Raw genomic sequence first — 19,191 nt, forward strand, 5'->3', positions numbered from 1 at the left:
CCCCCCCAATATTCAGCCCAAACTGGACTATGCTTAGTGCCATCCATCACTGAGATGCCACCCATGATGCCCGCTGTCTTGGACTGTGCCTGGCCCTGGGATTGGCTGCTGCTGGGAATGAGAGTGTCGTGCAAGTGCAGGGAATAGCTGGATCTGGGCACCTTCCAGCATTGGAGCTGCTCCCAGAGCTGTTGCTCAGATCTAAACAGCAGCAGCAGCCTTGAGCTGCTGATCACCATTAAATTGATGGCATGAGTCTTGCAGACACCCAGGGTCAGAGTCATCCCCACAGGGCAGAGCCCGGTGCAAGGACTGAGGCGGGAGCTTGTGCTTCCCCCACATCCTGGGGCTTCCAAACCCACGGTGCCAACTGCAGCCCCCATGAGGGCCACGCTGACTAATTGCAATGGCCCACATGGCCTGTAGCAGTGCCACAGAGTAACCAAGACACAGCCTAGCCCTACCATGCTGCCTTCTGCCCACAGTGGATTTTGTGTATTGTGTCGTTTTTTTTTCCTCTTCAGTTTTCAGAGGCTGGTTGAAGGCAATGTGCTGTGAGAGAAGCAGAGCCCTGACTTGGAGGGGTGGGGGGCAGAGGCTTCCCTGACTAGGAGGCTTATAAAGGACGTGAATCATCTGGCCAGTGGAACAGAAGCCAACAAACGGAGCTGAAAACAGGGGAGCCGGAGTGGGCATGTGTCAGGGAGTTTACAGGAGGGTGTGTGAGCTGCTCTAGTTTTGGTTTGGTGTTTGTTTGGGTTTTTCTGTTTTTATTTTTGTTTCCCTTCACAGGAATCATAGAATCATAGAAGATTAGAGTTGGAAGGGACCTCAGGAGGTATCTAGTCCAACCCCTGCTCAAAGCAGGACCAACCTCAACTAAATCATCCCAGTCAGGACTTTTTCAAGCCTCAGCTTAAAAACCTCTAAGGATGGAGATTCCACCACCTCCCTAGGTAACCCATTCCAGTGCTTCACCATCCTCCTTGTGAAAAAGTTTTTCCTAATATCCAACCTAGACCTCCCCCACTGCAACTTGAGACCATTGCTCCTTGTTCTGTTGTCTACTACCACTGAGAATAGCCTAGCTCCATCCTTCCTGGAACCCCCTTTCAGGTAATTAAAGGCTGCTATCAAATCCCCCCTCATTCTTCTCTTCTGCAGACTAGAAAAGCCTAGTTCCCTCAGCCTCTCCTCATAAGTCTTGTGCTCCAGCCCCCTGATCATTTTTTCCCCTCTGCTGGACTCTCTCCAACTTGTCCACATCCTTTTTGTAGTGGGGGGCCCAAAACTGGACACAGTACTCCAAATGCAGCCTCACCAGTGCTGAATAGAGGGGAATAATCACTAACTTTGATCTGCTGACAATGCTCCTACTAATGCAGCCCAATATGCTATTAGCCTTCTTGGCAACTAGGGCACACTGCTGACTCAGAGTTTAGGTGGGAAGGCTATGACAGACAGAGAGGCAGCCGTGGCAGTGACCAAGGAATGGAAGAGACAGTGAAGATGACCGGATGCAGGAACTGCGGGATGTACATTATCCTGGGGCAGGTACCCAAAGAGAGCTTAGTTTGTATGAAGTGCCGCCTGATGGAGCTGATGGAAAAGAAGATCCAAGGTTTGGAGAAGCAGGTGGAAATTATGGTTGAATTTCGAAGGGGGTTCGAAGGGGATGGGGGAAAAACAAGAATAGGCTGAAGGGAAAAAGTCAAGAATCCCAGATGCAAGCTGGACTGGAGAACCGTGAGGGGAGAGTACTGGGTAAGGGAAGTGGCCATTGGAAGCATGTGACTATGAGAACCAGGCAGAGGAAAAGATGGGCTAGTGAAGGAAAAAGAGAGCTCAGGGGTGGATTTGCTGAGTTGAAAAATGAAGAAGAGGCACAGCAGGCAGTAACAGAAGATGGGAGGACAAGAAAGAAGAGAAGAGTGGCTAGTCCTACAAGAAAAGGCACAGATTCAATGGAGCTAACCAGAGTTCAGAGCCCCAGGAAGACAGAGGATGACACAGAGAAGATTGCAAGGCAGAACAAGACAAGAGGACATTCAGCCACAAAGAGGAGGAGGAAGATTGGAGAATCATACCAACAGCAGGAAGAGGCAGATCTACATGATTGGTGTCTCTCTACTAAGAAGAACAGACAGGCCTGTCACCAGAGCTGATCTGAAAACTCAAGGAGGGTCCCAGACAACTAGAAAAAGGCAAATCTAGTGCCAATCTTTAAAAAAGGGAAGACGGCGGATGCGGGGAACTACAGACCAAACAGCCTCACCTCAGTCCCCAGAAAAATCATGGAGCAGGTCCTCAAGGAATCCATTTTGAAGCACTTGGAGGAGAGGAAGGTGATCAGGAAAAGTTTGCATGGATCACCTGATTGCCTTCTGTGATGAGATAACTGGCTCTGTGGATGTGGGGAAAGCGGTGGACGTGATATACCTTGACTTTAACAAAGCTTTTGATATGGTCTCCCATGGTATTCTTGCTAGCAAGTTAAAGATGTATGGGTTGGATGAATGGACTATAAGGTGGACAGAAATCTGGCTAGATTATCAGGCTCAACCGGTAGTGATCAATGGCTCGATGTTTAGTTGGCAGCCGGTAACGAGTGGAGTGCCCCAGGGGTCAGTCCTGGGGCTAGTTTTGTTCAACATCTTCATTAATGATCTGGATAATGGGGTGGATTGCAAGTTTGCAGATGACACTAAGCTGGGGGAGTCCAGCGGAAAGCAACAATAATGATTAGGGGGCACATGACTTATGAGGAGAGGCTGAGGGAACTGAGATTACTTAGTCTGCAGAAGAGAAGAATGAGGGAGGATTTGATAGCAGCCTTCAACTACCTGAAGGGAGTTCCAGGGAGGATGGAACTAGGCTGTTCTCAGTGGTGGTAGATGACAGAACAAGGAGCAATGGTCTCAAGTTGCAGTGGGGATGTCTAGGTTGGAGATTAGAGAAAACATTTTCCCTAGGAGGGTGATGAAGCACTGGAATGGGTTACCTAGGGAGGTGGTGGAATCTCCATCCTTAGAGGTTTTTAAGGCCTTGCTTGACAAAGCCCTGGCTGGGATGATTTAATTGGGGTTAGTCCTGCTTTGAGCAGGGGGTGGGACTAGATGACCTCCTGAGGTCCCTTCCAACTCTAATCTTCTATAAGTCTATGATTCTATGATAATTGATGGACATAAACTGGCCATAAACAAGTTTAGGCTTGAAATTAGACAAAGTTTTCTAACCATCAGAAAGGTTCTGGAACAGCCTCCTAAGGGGAGCACTCGGGGCAAAAAACCTAAGTGGCTTCAAGACTGACCTTGAGAAGTTTATAGAGTATGATGAGACTGCCTACAATGGTATGTGGCCAATCTGCAAATATCTCCAACGGCCGGTGATGGGACACTGGACTGGGACAGCTCTGAGTTACCACAGAGAATTCTTTCCCAGCTGTCTGGCTCGTGGGTCTTGCCCAGATGATCAGGGTCTAACTGATCTCCATTTTTTGCGGGTCTGAAAATTTTCCTTCGAATCAGATTGACAGAGACCCTGGTGGGGTTTCACTTTCCTCTGCAGCATGGGTCACGGATCACTTGCAGGTTTAAACTAGTGAAAATGGTGGATTCTCTGCAACTTGAAGTCTTTAAATCATGATTTGAGGATGACAGTAACTCAGCCAGGGGTTATGGGTCTATCACAGGAGCGGATGAGTAAAGTTTTGTGGAGTGCAATGTGCAGGATGTCGGACTAGATGATCATGATGGTCCCTTTTGACCTTAAAGTCTATGAGTCTATATTAATAGTAGGCCCAGATTTTCCTGGATGTGACAGCCGACAGACTTTTCCAAATAGTCACCGAACCTACAAAAGGTGATGGCATTTTAGATTAGGTATTGGTGAGTAGTGAGGCCCTTATAGAAGACTTGTTGTAGAAGATCACTTGGTTCGAGTGATCATGAGTTAGTTCCATTTAAAGAAAATGGAACAATAAACAAAAACAGATCTGCAACTAGGGCCTTGCTTTCAAAAGGGCAAACTAAAAAGTTAAGGGATATAGTTAGGGAAGTGGATTGGACTGAAAAACCCAAGGAGCTGAATGTGGAGGGGGCTTGGAATTACTTTCAGACAAAGTTGCAGAAACTATCTGAAGGCTGCATCCTGCATGGCCTCGGTCCGGCCATGGTTCTGACTGCAGTCAGGCCCACGGAAGCCAGCAGAGTAGAAAATGCAGTAAATATTCAGGCCATGTGAGCAAGCAGCAGGAGAGGAATGGGAGGGATGTGCTCAGGAGCAGAGACTTCAAACAGTACAGCTGGGACAGGTGAGAGTTTACTGGAATAACTCATCTAATGTAACTCACTGACTTCTTGCTCACCACGCTGCCTGAGGTTAAGGTTCCCCAATATTTCCCATTACAAGACTTTATCTTCTGTTGCTTATCACTTTGCCAAACTTTAACCATGTGAATTTTCAAAGCCAATTGTCAGCTTTGGGCTGCATATTTTTGGGGAGTTTCATCTAAAACAGTTCAGTAGTTTCTGAGAATGAGATTAGGGAAAACATGCTAAAATTTTTCACAATTGTTTTTTTGAGAAGCTCTTTTGCCTCCATGCTTTGGAGCCGTGATATGAAACTTGGCTGGGGTCACGCTGGTGCAAGGGAGGTGGCTTTTGTTGTCCCCATGAAAATCTGCACAATTTTGACTTAGCACTAAGCTTCTGGAAATTGCCATTTGCACTCACTTAGTAGACACTTGTTAGAGTTTTGGCAGCTAAATTCTCCATAGATTTCATCTGCACTGAGCATGCTCTATCCCCTCATGAATCCTACATATGACAGGACTTCACATGCACCATCCTCCAAAGATGATCGTTACAGGTGCGACTCCCAGTTTCTGGGATGCCCTGTGGTGCTGGACACTGGAGCTGAGTGCAGGGACCCTATCTCGCCTGTGCTGTCAATGCCCTCCCTCCATGGCACCAGGAAGTGAGGAGGAGACGGGGTATGCAATCTGACAGGGATGCAGAGGGGTGAGGAACAGGATAGATGGGGCAGGGTTACTGGTCTAGGGGATGGGGGAAATCAGTAGACATGATATATCTTGATTTTAGTAAGTCTTTTAACACAGTCCCACTTGGTATTCTCATGAGCAAATTAGGCAAATGTGGGCTAGATGCGATTATTATCAGGTCAGTGCACAATTGGTTGAAGAGCATACTCAAAAAGCAATTATCAATGGTCCACTGTTAAAATTGGAGGACCTATCTAGCGGGATCCCATAGGGGTCACTCTTGGGTCCCATACTATTCAATATTTCCATGAATGGCTTTGATAATGGAATGGAGAATATGTGTATAAAATTTGCAGATGACACCAGGCTGGGCGGGGTGGCAAGTGCTTTGAAGGGCAAGATTAGAATTCAAAAGGACCTTGACAAATTGGAGAATTGGTCTGAATTGAACAAGATGAAATTCAATAAAGACAAGTGAAAAGTACTTCACCTAGGAAATAAGAATCATATGCATAACAACAGAATGGGGAGTAACAGGTTAGGTGCTCAAAAGGATCTGGGGATTACAGTGGATCACAAATTGAATATGAGTCAACATTGTGATGCAGTTGAGAAAAATGCTAATACGATTCTGGGGTGTATTAACAAGAGGGTCATACGCAAGACCCTGGGGGAAATTGCCCTGTCCTACTCAGCCCTGGTGAGGCCTCAGCTGGAGTATTGTGTCACATTTTAGGAAAGATGGGGATAAATTGGAGAGAGTCCAGAGGAGAGCAGCAAAAATAATAAAATGTTTAGAAAACCTGATCTATGAAGAAAGGTTAAAAAAAACCTGGGCATGTTTACACTTGAGAAAAGAAAACAGGGGGGACAGACCTATAACAGTCTTCAAATATGTTAAGAGCTAGAGGACTGTGATCAATGTTCTCCATGGCCACTGAAGGCAGGACAAGAAACAATCGGCTTAATCTGCAGCAGGGAGATTTATGTTAGATATTAGAAAAGTCATTATAACTAAAAGGATAGCTAAGCTCTGGAACAGGCTTCCAAGGGAGGTTGTGGAATCCGCATTGTTGGAAGTTTTTATGAACAGAACAGAACCTGTCAAGGATGATTTAGTTTGACCAGGTCCTGCGTCAGTGCAGGGGGGCTGGGCTTGATGACCTCTCAAGGCCCTTTCCAGCCCGACATTTCTATAAGTCTATGGGGAATCATCATTGCATGGGGAAGGTTCTAATAGGTTTCTCAGGGATCCATTCTAGGCATGATACTATTGAACATTTTTGTCAGTGACCTGGAAGTAAATGTAAAATCTTTACTGATATTTGCAGATGACACGCAACTTAGATGGCTTGGTAGGCTGTATTAATGTGTGTTGTATTACAGCCCAATGCAAGGTCATACCTCTAGGAATAAGGAATGCAGGCCATATCTACCGAATGGGGGGCTGTGTCCTGGAAAGCAGGGACTCAGAAAAGGATTTAGGGGTCACAGTGGACAAGTAACTCAACCTGAGCTCCCAGTGCGATGCTGTGACAAAAAGGGCTAATGCGATCTTTGGATTTATAAACAGGAGAGTAGTGAGTAGGGAGACGATTTTATCTCTGTATGTGGCATTGGTGAGTGATACTGGAATACTGCAGCCAGTTCTGGTGTCCACCTTTTAAAAAGGAAGATGAAGAATTGGCGAGGGTGCAGAAAAGAGCCACAAAATGATTCACAGGCTGCAGAAAATGCCTGACTGTGAGACACTCGATCTGTTCACTTTATCAAAAAGAAGATGTAGAGGTGACTTGATTACAGTGTAGTAAGTGTTATAATGTCAAGAAATTACCAAGATCAAAATGATTCCTTAATCTAGCAGAGAAAGGCAGAACAAGAACCAAAGGCTGAAAGTAAAAGCCAGACCAATTCAGATGAGAACTAAGGCACTTACAGTATTTGTAACAGTGAGAGCGATAAATCTCTGGAGCAAACTATCAAGGGAGGGTGGATTCTCCATCTCTTGATGGCTTCAAATCCAGCCTGGGTGCCTCTCTGGAAAATGCTTTAATCAAACAAAAGTTATTTGAACTCAATACAAAGGTAACAGGGTGAAAGTCTCTGGCGTGTGCTATACGGGAGGTCCAAATAAATGATCTTGTGGTCCCTTCTGTGAATCTGTAACTACATCGTTATCAAATGGTGTCATTAAAGGGAGGAGTTAAGCTTTACGGGTGCATTAACTCCACATTAGCTGATGTAAACGTTTCTTTAACATCGATCAAAGTAATATACTGTGAGACAGCAGTCGGAGAGTGGTCTATTTGTGTTCCGGGAAATGGGCGGGCACACTAAAGGCCCCTCCCCCAGCCTAAGGGGAGGAGTCACTGGACCTGGGACTCAACTAATTCTGTGGAACAACGAATGAAAAAACAGGAACGGGCGTGGGGGTCGCAGGGTCAAATGGAGGGAACCTGATGGGGACACCAAACAGAGAACCCTGGACACCACCCACTGCTCCCGGAAGGTGCAGTCGGAGAACAGTAGAAGGGATGTATATCAGCCCTAGAATGATCAGGGCCTTGTCCCCGGTGAACTGAGAGGAGCCTATTACAGGTCAGTTAGGAGCACCTGAGGCCAATTAAGGCCCAGCCAGAGATGGGATAAAAACCCCTGCACCAGCCAGACAAGGGGAGAGAGGAAGGAGAGCTGGTGGGAGCGTTGGAGTGCAGTGACCGAGGAAAGACCAAAAAGAACCAGGTGAAGGGGCGCGCTGGAAGGGAAGCTTCCCTGCCAAACCCTTGTCTCAAAGAGACAGAGGCCTGAGGGGAAAAGAACCCTGACAAGGGGGGAACAGGACTGAGAGACTCCCCCAGGCAGAAGGATTGAAGGATATCCTGCCCAAGAAGAGAGGGGATGGGGTACCCCAGAAGCTGAAAGGGGAAAATTGCAGCCGAAAGCACTGTAAGCTGCATAGCTGCTACCATCAGGTAACTGGGACCCGGAGTAGAGGGTGGACTTGGGTCCCTTCCTCCTCCCCCCCCCACTTTGCCCCACTGGGCACTACTGCGGTGGCTAATGCCCAGAAATAGAGGCAACAGGTGGCGCCTTGTCCATCTGCAAGAAGGAAAAGGTCTGCATGGAACCCATGGCCGCAGAGCTGGCCATTTGCCACAATACTTAGACTTCTATAAAGCATTTGACTTGATACTGCAGAGTATTTTGATTAAAAAATTAGAATGACATATAACTAACATGGCCCACATTGAATGGCAACAAAACTGGCTAACTGATAGGTGGCTCAAAATGTAATTGTAAACAGGGAATCATCATCAAATGGATGTGTCTGTAGGGCGGTCCTGCGGGGATTGTTTTTGCCCCTACGCTGTTTAACATTTACAGTAATGAACTGGAAAAAAAACATAAAATCATCACTGACAACGTTTGCAGATGATACAAAAATTGGAGAAGTAGTAAACAATGAAGAGGACAGGTCTCTGATACAGAGCATCTGGATTGCTTGGTAAGCTGGGCGCAAGCACACAATATATGACTAAATGTAAATGTGTACATCTGGGATCAAAGACTGCAGGCCATACTTACAGGATGGGGGACTCTACCTGGGAAACAGTGCCTCTGAAATAGATTTGGGAAGTGTGGTGGATAATCAGCTGAACATGTCATGCTGTAGTCTTTGGATGCATAGATAGGGGTAACTAGACTACGAATAGAGAGGTTATTTTACCTCTTTGTTTGTCACTGGTGTGAATTCTGCTGGAATACTGTGTCCAGTTCTGGTGTCCTGAATTCAAGACGGATGTTGATAAATTGGAAAGGGTTCAAAGAAGAGCCACGAGAACGACTAAAGGATTAGAAAACCTATCTTAAAGTGATAGACTCAAGGAGCTCAGTTTAACAAAGAGAATGTTAAGCGGGGACTTGATCACAGTCTATAAGTACCTAGTTGGGAGAAAATTATTTAATAATGGGTTCTTCACAATAGCAAGGAAAAGTCTAACACGATCCAATGGCTGGAAGTTGAAGCTAGACAAATTTAGACTGGAAATAATAGGTACATTTTTAACAGAGGGCGTAATTAACCACTGGAACAATTTACCATAAGTTGTGGTGGATTCTTCATCAATGACAGTTTTTAAATCAAGATGAGATGTTTTTTCTTAAAGATCTGCTCTAGGAATTATTTTGGGGCAGTTCTCGGGCCTGTGTTATGTAGGAGGTCAGACTAGATGATCACAATGGTCCCTTCTGGCCTTGGAGTTAACCTTCGCTATGAATTTCCTGGGTTTCTAATGTCTGGGTTTGAGATAATCACAGCAACACTGGAATGTGTTTTCCCTCAATTACCAAAGTGCACTCTCACCCCGAACTCCTATTTAACATTGTTTTGATCTGGGAATAAAAATGAAGTTTCTCTAAAGTTTCCACTGTGAACAGAAGCAGGGACTGATGTGTGAGCAGGCATGTCCCCTCCCCATTCCTCATGCATTCATCTGATTTCTCAGAGGATCCTGTGTCCTCAAACCCCCTTGGACTCAGAAACAGGGTGTGTGCAGGGGGCGGGGGGAATCACTGCACTTCTCAATCTATCTCGCACTCCCACAGTCTGCCTGTCCAGTTCCCATGCCCTGCTGCAGTGCAGGATGTGCGGGATGACTCACTCTCCCTCTATCAAGTGAACGTGACCAGCAAGTTTCAGTTTTTCAGCCTTATGGGAAGTAAAAGACAAATGAGATCCTGATTGTGAAAAGCACTGAAATATCATGGGACAGGACTGTTTAGCTGCTCTGTGCTTGAGAGTGGCAGCATAAACTGTGTTAACCAGGCCTTTGCTGTGCTTCCCCCAGCAGAATCATAGAGTTATAAAAGATGAGGGTTGGAAGGGACCTCAGGAGCCCATCTAGTCCCACCCCCTGCTCAAAGCAGGACCAACCCCAGCTAAACCATCCCAGCCAGGTTTTGTCAAGATGGACCTCAAAAACCTCTAAGGATAGAGATTCCACCACCTCCCAAGGTAACCCATTCCAGTGCTTCACCACCCTGGAGTGACCTTCCTGCTTGGCCCCTCCAGTCGATAGGGAATGAGACTTTAGCGTTAGGGCAACTTCTCTGGGCATTCCATTGAATGACAGATCCATGGACTGGGGAGATGGTCTAGAACAAAGCCCCAGATCCGAACACATGCTGTGAAGCCAAACTTCCTAGAAAATTGAACAATATGCCTGAATCCAAGCAGTGTATTTCAACTGGGGGAAGGGGCAAATTTCATACTGGGGAAAGGGGGCAATGTCTGTATCCAAATTCCAACTTTCTCACTGTTCATGGTGCTCAGATTCTGATGTGTGTGCAGGGAACTGACAGTCTCTGTGTGTGTGAGTCAGCCTCTAGTTATGTACTCGTTACAGGGCTGCATTTGCTGGATATGCCTGTGGGCCAGGTTACTTCCTTTGTTCTTTGCCTTTCTCATTTCTCTGACCTGTCTATGGATTTGTCTTTGTGGATACATCTATACTGGTGCTGGGCATTTAATTTGCAGCTGGAGGAAACATTCCCCTGCTAGCTCTGATCAAGCTAAGGCACTAAAAATAGCAGCATATCCACAGCGGAGGGAGCCAGCTGTCCTAAACCCTAAGTAGTATCTGAAGCAATGAGCTCTTTTCACCACTTGCACCGCTGCGGCCATGCTGCAGCGCATTAGCTTGATCAGCGCTAGCATGGGTATTTCTCCTCCAGATAGGAGTCACACCACCACCTCTAGTGGACGTGCACTGTGGCAGGGCAGCACCAACAGGAAGCAAAGAGCACCAGCATCAAGCTGTGCTGCAGTGACTCAAGGGCATGTGTACCGACCTCAGGGCTGACTGTTAAGAAGCAAGGCACAAACTCCAAATTGGCTGTGAGTTCTATACTTAGATTGCGTCAATCAATTATCAGGTGTGAACTCCTGAAGTACTGTAACAGCATTAACATGGAGTCACAGACAGTCCCCTTGGGTACTCCCATCTATCCTGGCACTCAGGGAGGCTTACTTTGGTTATAGATGGCCCCTTACATGAAAGATTACAGCAATAGTGAGGTTATTCCCAGTCCCAAAGGACCAGTCACTTACCCCAGGTCAATTGCACTTTAGATCGTACACCAAAGACAGTGCTTGTAGCCAGCTCTATAATAGACTATCTAAAGATATATTCAGTAGGACAGGGAAATAAGCATTATTTACATGGTTAAAGCGGGTAAACATATATGCACAAATTAATTTCAATCTGAAGTTTCAAAAGGTAATAGAGGCTTCTATAATAAGCAAGCTCTATATGTGCATTAGGGCTAACCCAGGCCAAGCACCAGGGATCTTTTGCTTATGCTTAGGCTATGTCTACACTACAAACTTATGATGACACAAGTTATGTCAGCATAAAGCATACATACTTGCACACGGGCGTACTTGGCTTCTTGTATTGGCAGTATGCACACTCACCATGAGCATACATGGGTAGGTATCTCAGTGTGCAACACAACAGTGTCCAGCACACTCTCTTTTGGGAGGGTTTGGCAATGCAGGGTGGGACCGAAATGGGTTGCACAGGAGTAACTTGGAGCCTGGGGATCAACTTCCCAGTATGCAACTGTCTCCATCCCATAACGTCAGCTGTATCCCAGATTTTTCACATCTTCTTTTCAAAATCCCACAAACCCACACAGCCCTCTTCACTGCCTGCCAGCTCTGAGAGAAGCACAGAGCCTGCACAGCTCTGCACTGGGGACATGAGTGCTGCAACCACAGTGCGCCCAGCCTGCAGTATTTGCAGGGTCACAAGAAGAACTGAATCAGTGAGGAGCATGACAGGTATGTGGAGGACAGATCGCTGTGGTACGTAGCGAGAATCAAATCACCGTTGGTGATGGTGTTCACAGCGCAGCTGCAGATGGGGGGAGCCCAAGAAAAAGCACTGACTGGCGGAATCGCATCATAATGCAGTTTTGGAATGATGAGCAGAGGCTGAAGAACTTTAGGAGGCGCAAGGCCATATTCCTGGATCTGTTCACCACGCTCACCCCAGGCGTCCAGCGCAGGGGCACCAAAATGAGAGCTGCACCGACAGTGGAGAAGCGATGGATGATGGCACTGTGGAAACTTGCAATGCCAGATTGCAACTGGTCAGTCGGTAATCAATCTGGAGACAGGAAATCCACAGCAGGAGGCCATTGTCATTCAAGTGTGCAGGGTCATTAATCCCCCTGTGTTATGCAGGACTGTGACACTCGGCAGCGTGCAGGACACAGTGGATGGATTTGCAACACTGGGGTTCCCAAACTGCAGTGGAATAATAGACAGCACGCATATCCTTTTTTTGGCACCAGATCTCCTTGCCACCAGATCTCCTTGCCAGATCAACAGACAGGGTTACCTTTCTGAGATATGCACACACTGATGGATCACCGGGGAGGCTTCACCAACATCAGAGGAAGGCGAGCCCCACTCCACCAGAGCCTGCAGCAGCTGTGTTTGCTGCTCGAGAAACCCCACTGGTGCAGCTCCAGCTCCTGTTTCCGATGGAACTCCTGAGCCTTTCTCCTTGCCAACTTTCTCCTTCTCTGGCTCAGGCCTTCCACAGGTGTGGAGGAGGGAGGCCCTGAAGGCTGCAACAGTGGCAGCTGCACATAAAACACACAGAACTTACCCCCATTGCTGCCCTAACGTTTTCATCGCTGCATTTGAACTCCTGCTTGCATTGCATGCACACGGCACCAGTCCCAGCACCAGCCATGGTGAGTATGGCCACTGGGGGCTGGAGAAATGAGGAGGGAATTGCTCGGTTTCATGAATCCTGGCACCATTTTCCATGGGTGGCAGTGATATCTTGCTGCTGAGGGTAACAAAGGCAGAGAGCGCACAGCAGCCAGGCGCGGCCCAGGGCTTGTATGCTGCTAGCCTGTGTATTGCAATGGGGCCAGCGAATGGTATTATTGAGTAGCATGAGAAACTGTCCTACTGTGAAGGAAAAAATAAGGCTGCCATCCCTAGAAACCTTCAGCAGAGATTTGCATGGGAGTTTCACTGAGCCCTCTCAGGAGACTTTAAGAGACATCCCTATGTACATAAACAAACTGCTCTGCATGTCCTCCCACTCTCCCCCCTCCCCCCCCCCACCACTCCCCCGCCTAACTCTCGAGGGGAATGAGAAGCAGAGAGCAACGCTACCTCCCTTGCTGGTACTGCTACTGCTTCTAGCACGAGTAAATTAATGAGAAGTCAGAAGCTGCGGCCTGCTATCCTGGGGGGACCATCCCTGGAATGGAACATTTGTTGGCACACTTAGCCAAGGCTCCTTCCCCGGCACTGGGCTCACCTGTGCTCATCTGGCAGGACGGTCTAGAGTGTGGTGAAGTCAAAAATAGGTCCTGGCTCGCTACCTAGCTGGATGCCCCGGTTGCCTGTCCCCCATAAGCTTCCTCCTCTTCCTGGTCCACCTCCTTCTCCTGGCTGTTCACAGCAGGGGCCTGTGGGTTCTTGGCAGTATCCATGGTGGTATAGGAGGTTGGGGGAGGTCTCTGCTGAGTATGGCATGCAGCTCATTGCAAAAAGTGTCAGGTCTGCGGCTTGGCACCGCATCAATTGTTGGCCTCCCGGCCTTCTGGGTACGTCTGCCGCAACTCTTCAGCTTTCACTCAGCCCTGCTGCTGTTCCCTGTCATACCCCTTCTCCTGCATCCCCCCAAGCAATCAGCTCACCTATGCTGACATTTCTGGAGCTAGGCCTGCACAGCTGCTTCTGCCCACAGGCCCAGGAGATTCACTACCTCATCTCTACTCCAGGCTGGAGCGCGTCCGTGGTGTGTGGCTGGCATGGTCACTGGCCCATTGCACTCAGCAAGGCAGAGCTGCTAGGTTTACTGGCCAACCCGGGCAATCAGGAAAAGGAATTTCAAAAATGGGTGGTCTGTAAAAAGGAAGGGGTCATCTGGTCTAAACAACCCCGGGTCAGTGGAGTTCACAATGGTGACCACAGCAGTCAGTGGGGGTGTGACGTACCAAGAAACAATCCAAACTAATGAACGGCTGTGTCACCCCTGCCCTACAAACATGGGTGCCTTCCAATGCCTGGCTGTAGTAGTTCCTCCCAGGGCTGCTCACAAGCAACTTGCCAGCATTCAAGCCACGCCACAAGTGTCGCTATGCAGCTGCAGTCTGCCAGCCACATCTGGCTCTCCCCAGCCTGGGTTATACTGCAGGGTGACCCCAGCATACCCCCAGTCCCAGATTTCCCCCCAGAAATGTATGTCCTGCACTGCCCAGCCCTCTCCCGGGCAGCACATTATTCCTTAAAGGTAAAAACAGGTCACTGCATTATCTCAAATAGTTATTCAGACACTTCAATTTAATCACACTGGGTTAATTAAAACAGCAAAACAAGCGTATTAATGACAGAGAGAGCGATTTTTAACTGAGTACAAGTAAAGAGGCGTAAAAGTCAGAAATGGCTTCAAGAAAAATAAAGATAAGATGTTTACTAACACTTAACTTAAACTAGATCAGATTCAAGCGCAGTTTCTCACCACATGCCTTCAGCTGTCTTACTGATCAAACCATTTAGGTGAGGACTCTGCCCCCACAGTCCAATGAATGCTTCCTTTGTCACTTCAGGTGCAGTGAATGTGATGAGCAGTGGGGGGAAAGGGGTGCCTTGGGTTGTTTGTCCCTCCTTTTTATAGTTTTAGTCCCTCTCTTGAAAAACATTTCCAGCTGGGCACCAGGAGACAAAAAGTCTGTGTGGAAGGATATTCCCTACTGGTTTTTTTCGTGCCTGATAGAGGTTCTTTTTTTCCCCTTCCTGCCTGAGGAATCTGACAAAGCCTTTTGGGCTCTCATGTTCCACCATTGTTGGTCTGGTGTTCATAGAATCATAGAATCATAGAATATTAGAGTTGGAAGGGACCTCAGGAGGTCATCTAGTCCAACCCCCTGCTCAAAGCAGGACTAACCTCTGCTATATCATCCCAACCAGGGCTTTGTCAAGCCGCAGCTTAAAAACCTCTAAGGATGGAGATTCCACCACCTCCCTAGGTAACCCATTCCAGTGCTTCACCACCCTCCTAGTAAAAAACTTTTTCCTAATGTCCAACCTAGACCTCCCTCCCTGCAACTTGAGACCGTTGCTCCTTGTTCTGTCATCTGCCACCACCGAGAACAGCCTAGCCCCATCCTCCCTAGAACCCCCTTTCAGGTAGTTAAAGGCCGCTATCAAATCCCCCCTCACTCTTCTCTTTTGCAGACTAAACAAGCCCAGTTCCCTCAGCCTCTCCTCATAAGTCCTGTGCTCCAGCCCCCTAATCATTTTTGTTGCCCTCCGCTGGACTCTCTCCAACTTGTCCACATCCTTTTTGTATTGGGGGGCCCAAAACTGGACACAATATTCTAAATGCGGCCTCACCAATGCCGAATAGAGGGGAATAATCACTTCCCGTGACCTGCTAGCAATGCCCCTCCTAATGCAGCCCACTATGCCATTGGCCTTCTTGCCAACCAGGGCACACTGCTGACTCATATCCAGCTTTTTATCCACTGTTACCCCCAGGTCCTTTTCTGCAGAGCTGCTGCCCAGCTCGTCGGTCCCCAGTCTATAGCTGTGCATGGGATTCTTTCTTCCTAAGTGGAGGACTCTGCACTTTTCTTTGTTGAACCTCATTAGATTTCTTTTGGCCCAATCCTCCAGTTTGTTTAGGTCACTCTGTATCCTATCCCTACCTTCCTGGGTATCTATCACTCCCCCCAGCTTAGTGTCGTCCGCAAACTTGCTGAGGGTGCAATCTACCCCATCCTCCATCATTAATAAAGATGTTGAACAAAACCGGCCCCAGGACCGACCCCTGGGGAACTCCGCTTGTGACCGGTTGCCAGCTAGACATGGAGCCATTGATCACTACTCGTTGAGCCCTATGCTCTAGCCAGTTCACTATCCATTTTATAGTCCATTCATCCAACCCATACTTCTTTAACTTGCTGATAAGAATACTGTGAGAAACCGTATCAAAAGCTTTGCTAAAGTCAAGGTATATCACATCCACCGCCTTCCCCACATCCACAGAGCCAGTCACCTCATCATAGAAAGCAATCAGGTTGGTCAGGCATGACTTTCCCTTGGTGAATCCGTGTTGACTGTTCCTGATCACCTTCCTCTCTTCCAAGTGCCTTAAAATGGATTCCTTAAGGACCTGCTCCATGATCTTTCCAGGGATCTTTCCAGGTGTTGATGGGCCTTCTTTCATTGCTCAGAAGAAAACACCTCCTGTGGTAAACCAGTATTTCTAACTAGTTTTAATGCCTCTATCCTCTCTGGTGATTTACAGTTACAGAGCAAACACTGAAATATTACCTTATAGCATATGATGCAGATGTTATAAGTGAAATTAATGTATACAGGAATTTACAAGCATTCCATAAAGTCTAAAGACTAAACACATGTTTATAACTCTACTCTACCTATTTTAACAATACTGAAACACAGGTGAGCCCCAGACTGGTTCCCACTATGTATTTGTCAGTGTTCAGTGGAGACTTACATCTTGTCTACACTCAGAAACTAAGATGACAAAACATATGTCGACTTACAGCCACTGCATTAATTCGCAGCCGGTGGCTGGCTGACGTCCACACTACCCCATTCCCAAGGGGAAGCCGCCCGGGGCTTCTCACCCACTGAGGAGTGGGGTCCAGCTGCCCCGGCTTCTCAGCCCCTCTGCTCGTTGCCAGGAGCTGGGCAGCCTTGTCAATTTCATGGCTCAGCCGTGAAAATGACCAGGCTGTTCGGCTCCCAGCTGGGAGCCAGCAGAGAAGCCACCCAGGGTTTCTTCCCTCCCTGCCGGGCGGTGGGCTCCAGCTGCCCGCAGCTTCCCCGGTCCCATCACCGATGTAAGGAGATGCAGTGTCTGCATTGCCCTAGCTAAGTCGAGAAAAGCTGGTTCATCACTATGATTTATCTAAATAGTCACACCCAGCATCAGGCAGGCGTAGATGCTGAGGGGGGAATGAAACAACCATCTCCATGCAGGGAAAAGGGAATCCAGGCTGGTCTGCCAAGTCCAGTGACATTTGTATGGGGACCCTTTCTCTGGGCCCTTCTCCCTGTGCCACAAGGCGTACGTACAGGATGCTGCCGCCGGAGCCCCCCAGGCAGTGCAGGAGCACAGCACCCAATTTGTTCCTAACAGCTTGTTAAAATGAGACTAATGGTCAGTAACAGCAGAACATCATGATCCAGATTAAATCTCTGAAGGCACATCTGCAGAGCCTGCCAGGTTTTAATTTAACCAGATTGATTCAAGGGCACACAGCCAAGTGGGATTCATCTCCCCCCGAAAGAGGCCATTAGTTTTCCTTAGAGAATCAGCCGCTAATGGGTTTGTTGTGTTCCGATTCCTGCAGCTGCTGTGCCTCCGGGACAGATGGCAGTCTGTCTTCTTCAGAGATAAGGCTGGTGCTGATTCATATTATAGATTTGCAGGCACTGGCATCTACCAGAGCTTGCGCCAGTATTAATAATGATCTGGATTAATAAATAATAATAATAATAATGAGCTGTATTAATAATTATCTGTTTTCCCCTGGTTTCCCACCTTTTCCTTTGTGGGTCTCAGCCTTTAGCTTTTGCCTTTATTCCTACACACCTTGCTCCAAGCTATGTACTTTGTTATTTATATCTTTTATGGACTCTTTTGCCACCCAATCTCATCCCCGTGCTAGCTCACCTAACACTCCTCGGCATGAAAGTAACTTTCCCCACACTCCACACACGGGTATTGACAATTGTGCACCCAGAGGCTACAGTGATGGACAGCTGCATAATATCCTAACTGACTGGGCATTCCTAGGGGTTCCCTAACAGTTAGCCCCATGCCAGGGCTCCCAATGCTCAGCAGCTGCACGTGATGTATGGCAAATTCACTGCATTCTTTGCCTCGTGCCTGCAACATCTGCCAGATCCAGATCAAAGCAGCTGCTCCAGCATGTCACAAGCTCCCACACCTTGAATTGAGGGATGGCCCCTGCCTGCTGCTCTGTGAAGAGAAAGATATGGAGACAGCAGCCACCCTCCCAGGGCTGGGCCACTTCTCAGCATATAGGGTACCACATTCTGGGCTAGGCTGTACTCCTAGCCTACCACCACCCTACCACCAAAAGCCCCTTCTACCGCACCTCTGAATGGGGCCCAGTCAGTCTGTAGGGCTCTATGGAAGGGGCTACACAGAGAAGTGTTGCAGGATGAACAGCTAATAGGAAAGTGTGAGGAGATGTCAGTTGCATTCAAGAAGAATAATGATTCTATATTAGGGTTCTGTGTGTATTAAATTCAAACCTAAAGGGCCTGCCAGTAACTCTAGTGGCAGTGAGTGAGTGCACATTGAAAGACAATGGCTTTCATCCTTTTAATTGCCTTCTCTCAGACTATTACGAATGGATAATAACAATTAACACTGCATTACATTTACATCACACGTGTCCTCTTAGAGGATCCTAAAGCACTTCACAGACTGTTGTTAAAGCAACACTGCAGTCACAGCTATAATGAAGGCTGCCTGAGTGTTTCTATTTTAAGCACCTGCTTTTAGTTATTGATACTTTATTTTCTTAAATGTTCATATTTTGGGCTAAAATTTTCAAGGTCTGGTCCAAAATTATGAGAGTGATAGGGAAAATCCCCATTATAAAAAAAAAAAAAAAAAAAAGCTGGGATTTTTGTCAACAGCATGAGTGCTGAAGTCTGTGGAAGTCAAAAGATGAAATCTGGCAAGATGAGAATATTGAGGGAGCAGAGATTGTCTCACGGTGTTCTGGGAAAAATCGCTTAGCCTTGGCTCAGTTATAGGCCTTTGAATATGCCCCGTCATTCACTGGACTGTGTGCAGGCTGCTAGGATTCTTGGCAATTATCAAGTTATCACCTCTTAACTTTCTCTGGCAAAAGGTTCTTCAGTTGCCCACAGTGAGGCCCATTTTGCAGATTTTAAATCATCCCTGTACCTCTTTTTTAATCTTTTCCAGTTTTCCAACTTCGTTTCAAGTGTGGACATCAGAACTGGACACAGTATCACTAATACTGTACACAGAGATAACACTGCCTCTCTTCTTCTATTCAATAGTCCCTTGTTCATACATCCAAGTATCGCACTGATCCTCTTAAACCACAGCATTGCC

General features: G+C 47.4%; 1 protein-coding gene across 1 annotated transcript in view; it reads right to left on the bottom strand.

Annotated features, from left to right (window-relative positions):
- Positions 1-19,191, bottom strand: part of RGS5 (regulator of G protein signaling 5) — a 53,918-nt gene that overhangs the window by 14,715 nt on the left and 20,012 nt on the right. The window lies entirely within an intron of this gene.

Source organism: Emydura macquarii, unplaced genomic scaffold (genome assembly GCF_026122565.2).
Source record: "Emydura macquarii macquarii isolate MOO-44397 ecotype Brisbane River unplaced genomic scaffold, CSIRO-AGI_Emac_v2 contig_3287, whole genome shotgun sequence".
In the NCBI taxonomy this organism is placed as follows: Eukaryota; Metazoa; Chordata; order Testudines; family Chelidae; genus Emydura; species Emydura macquarii.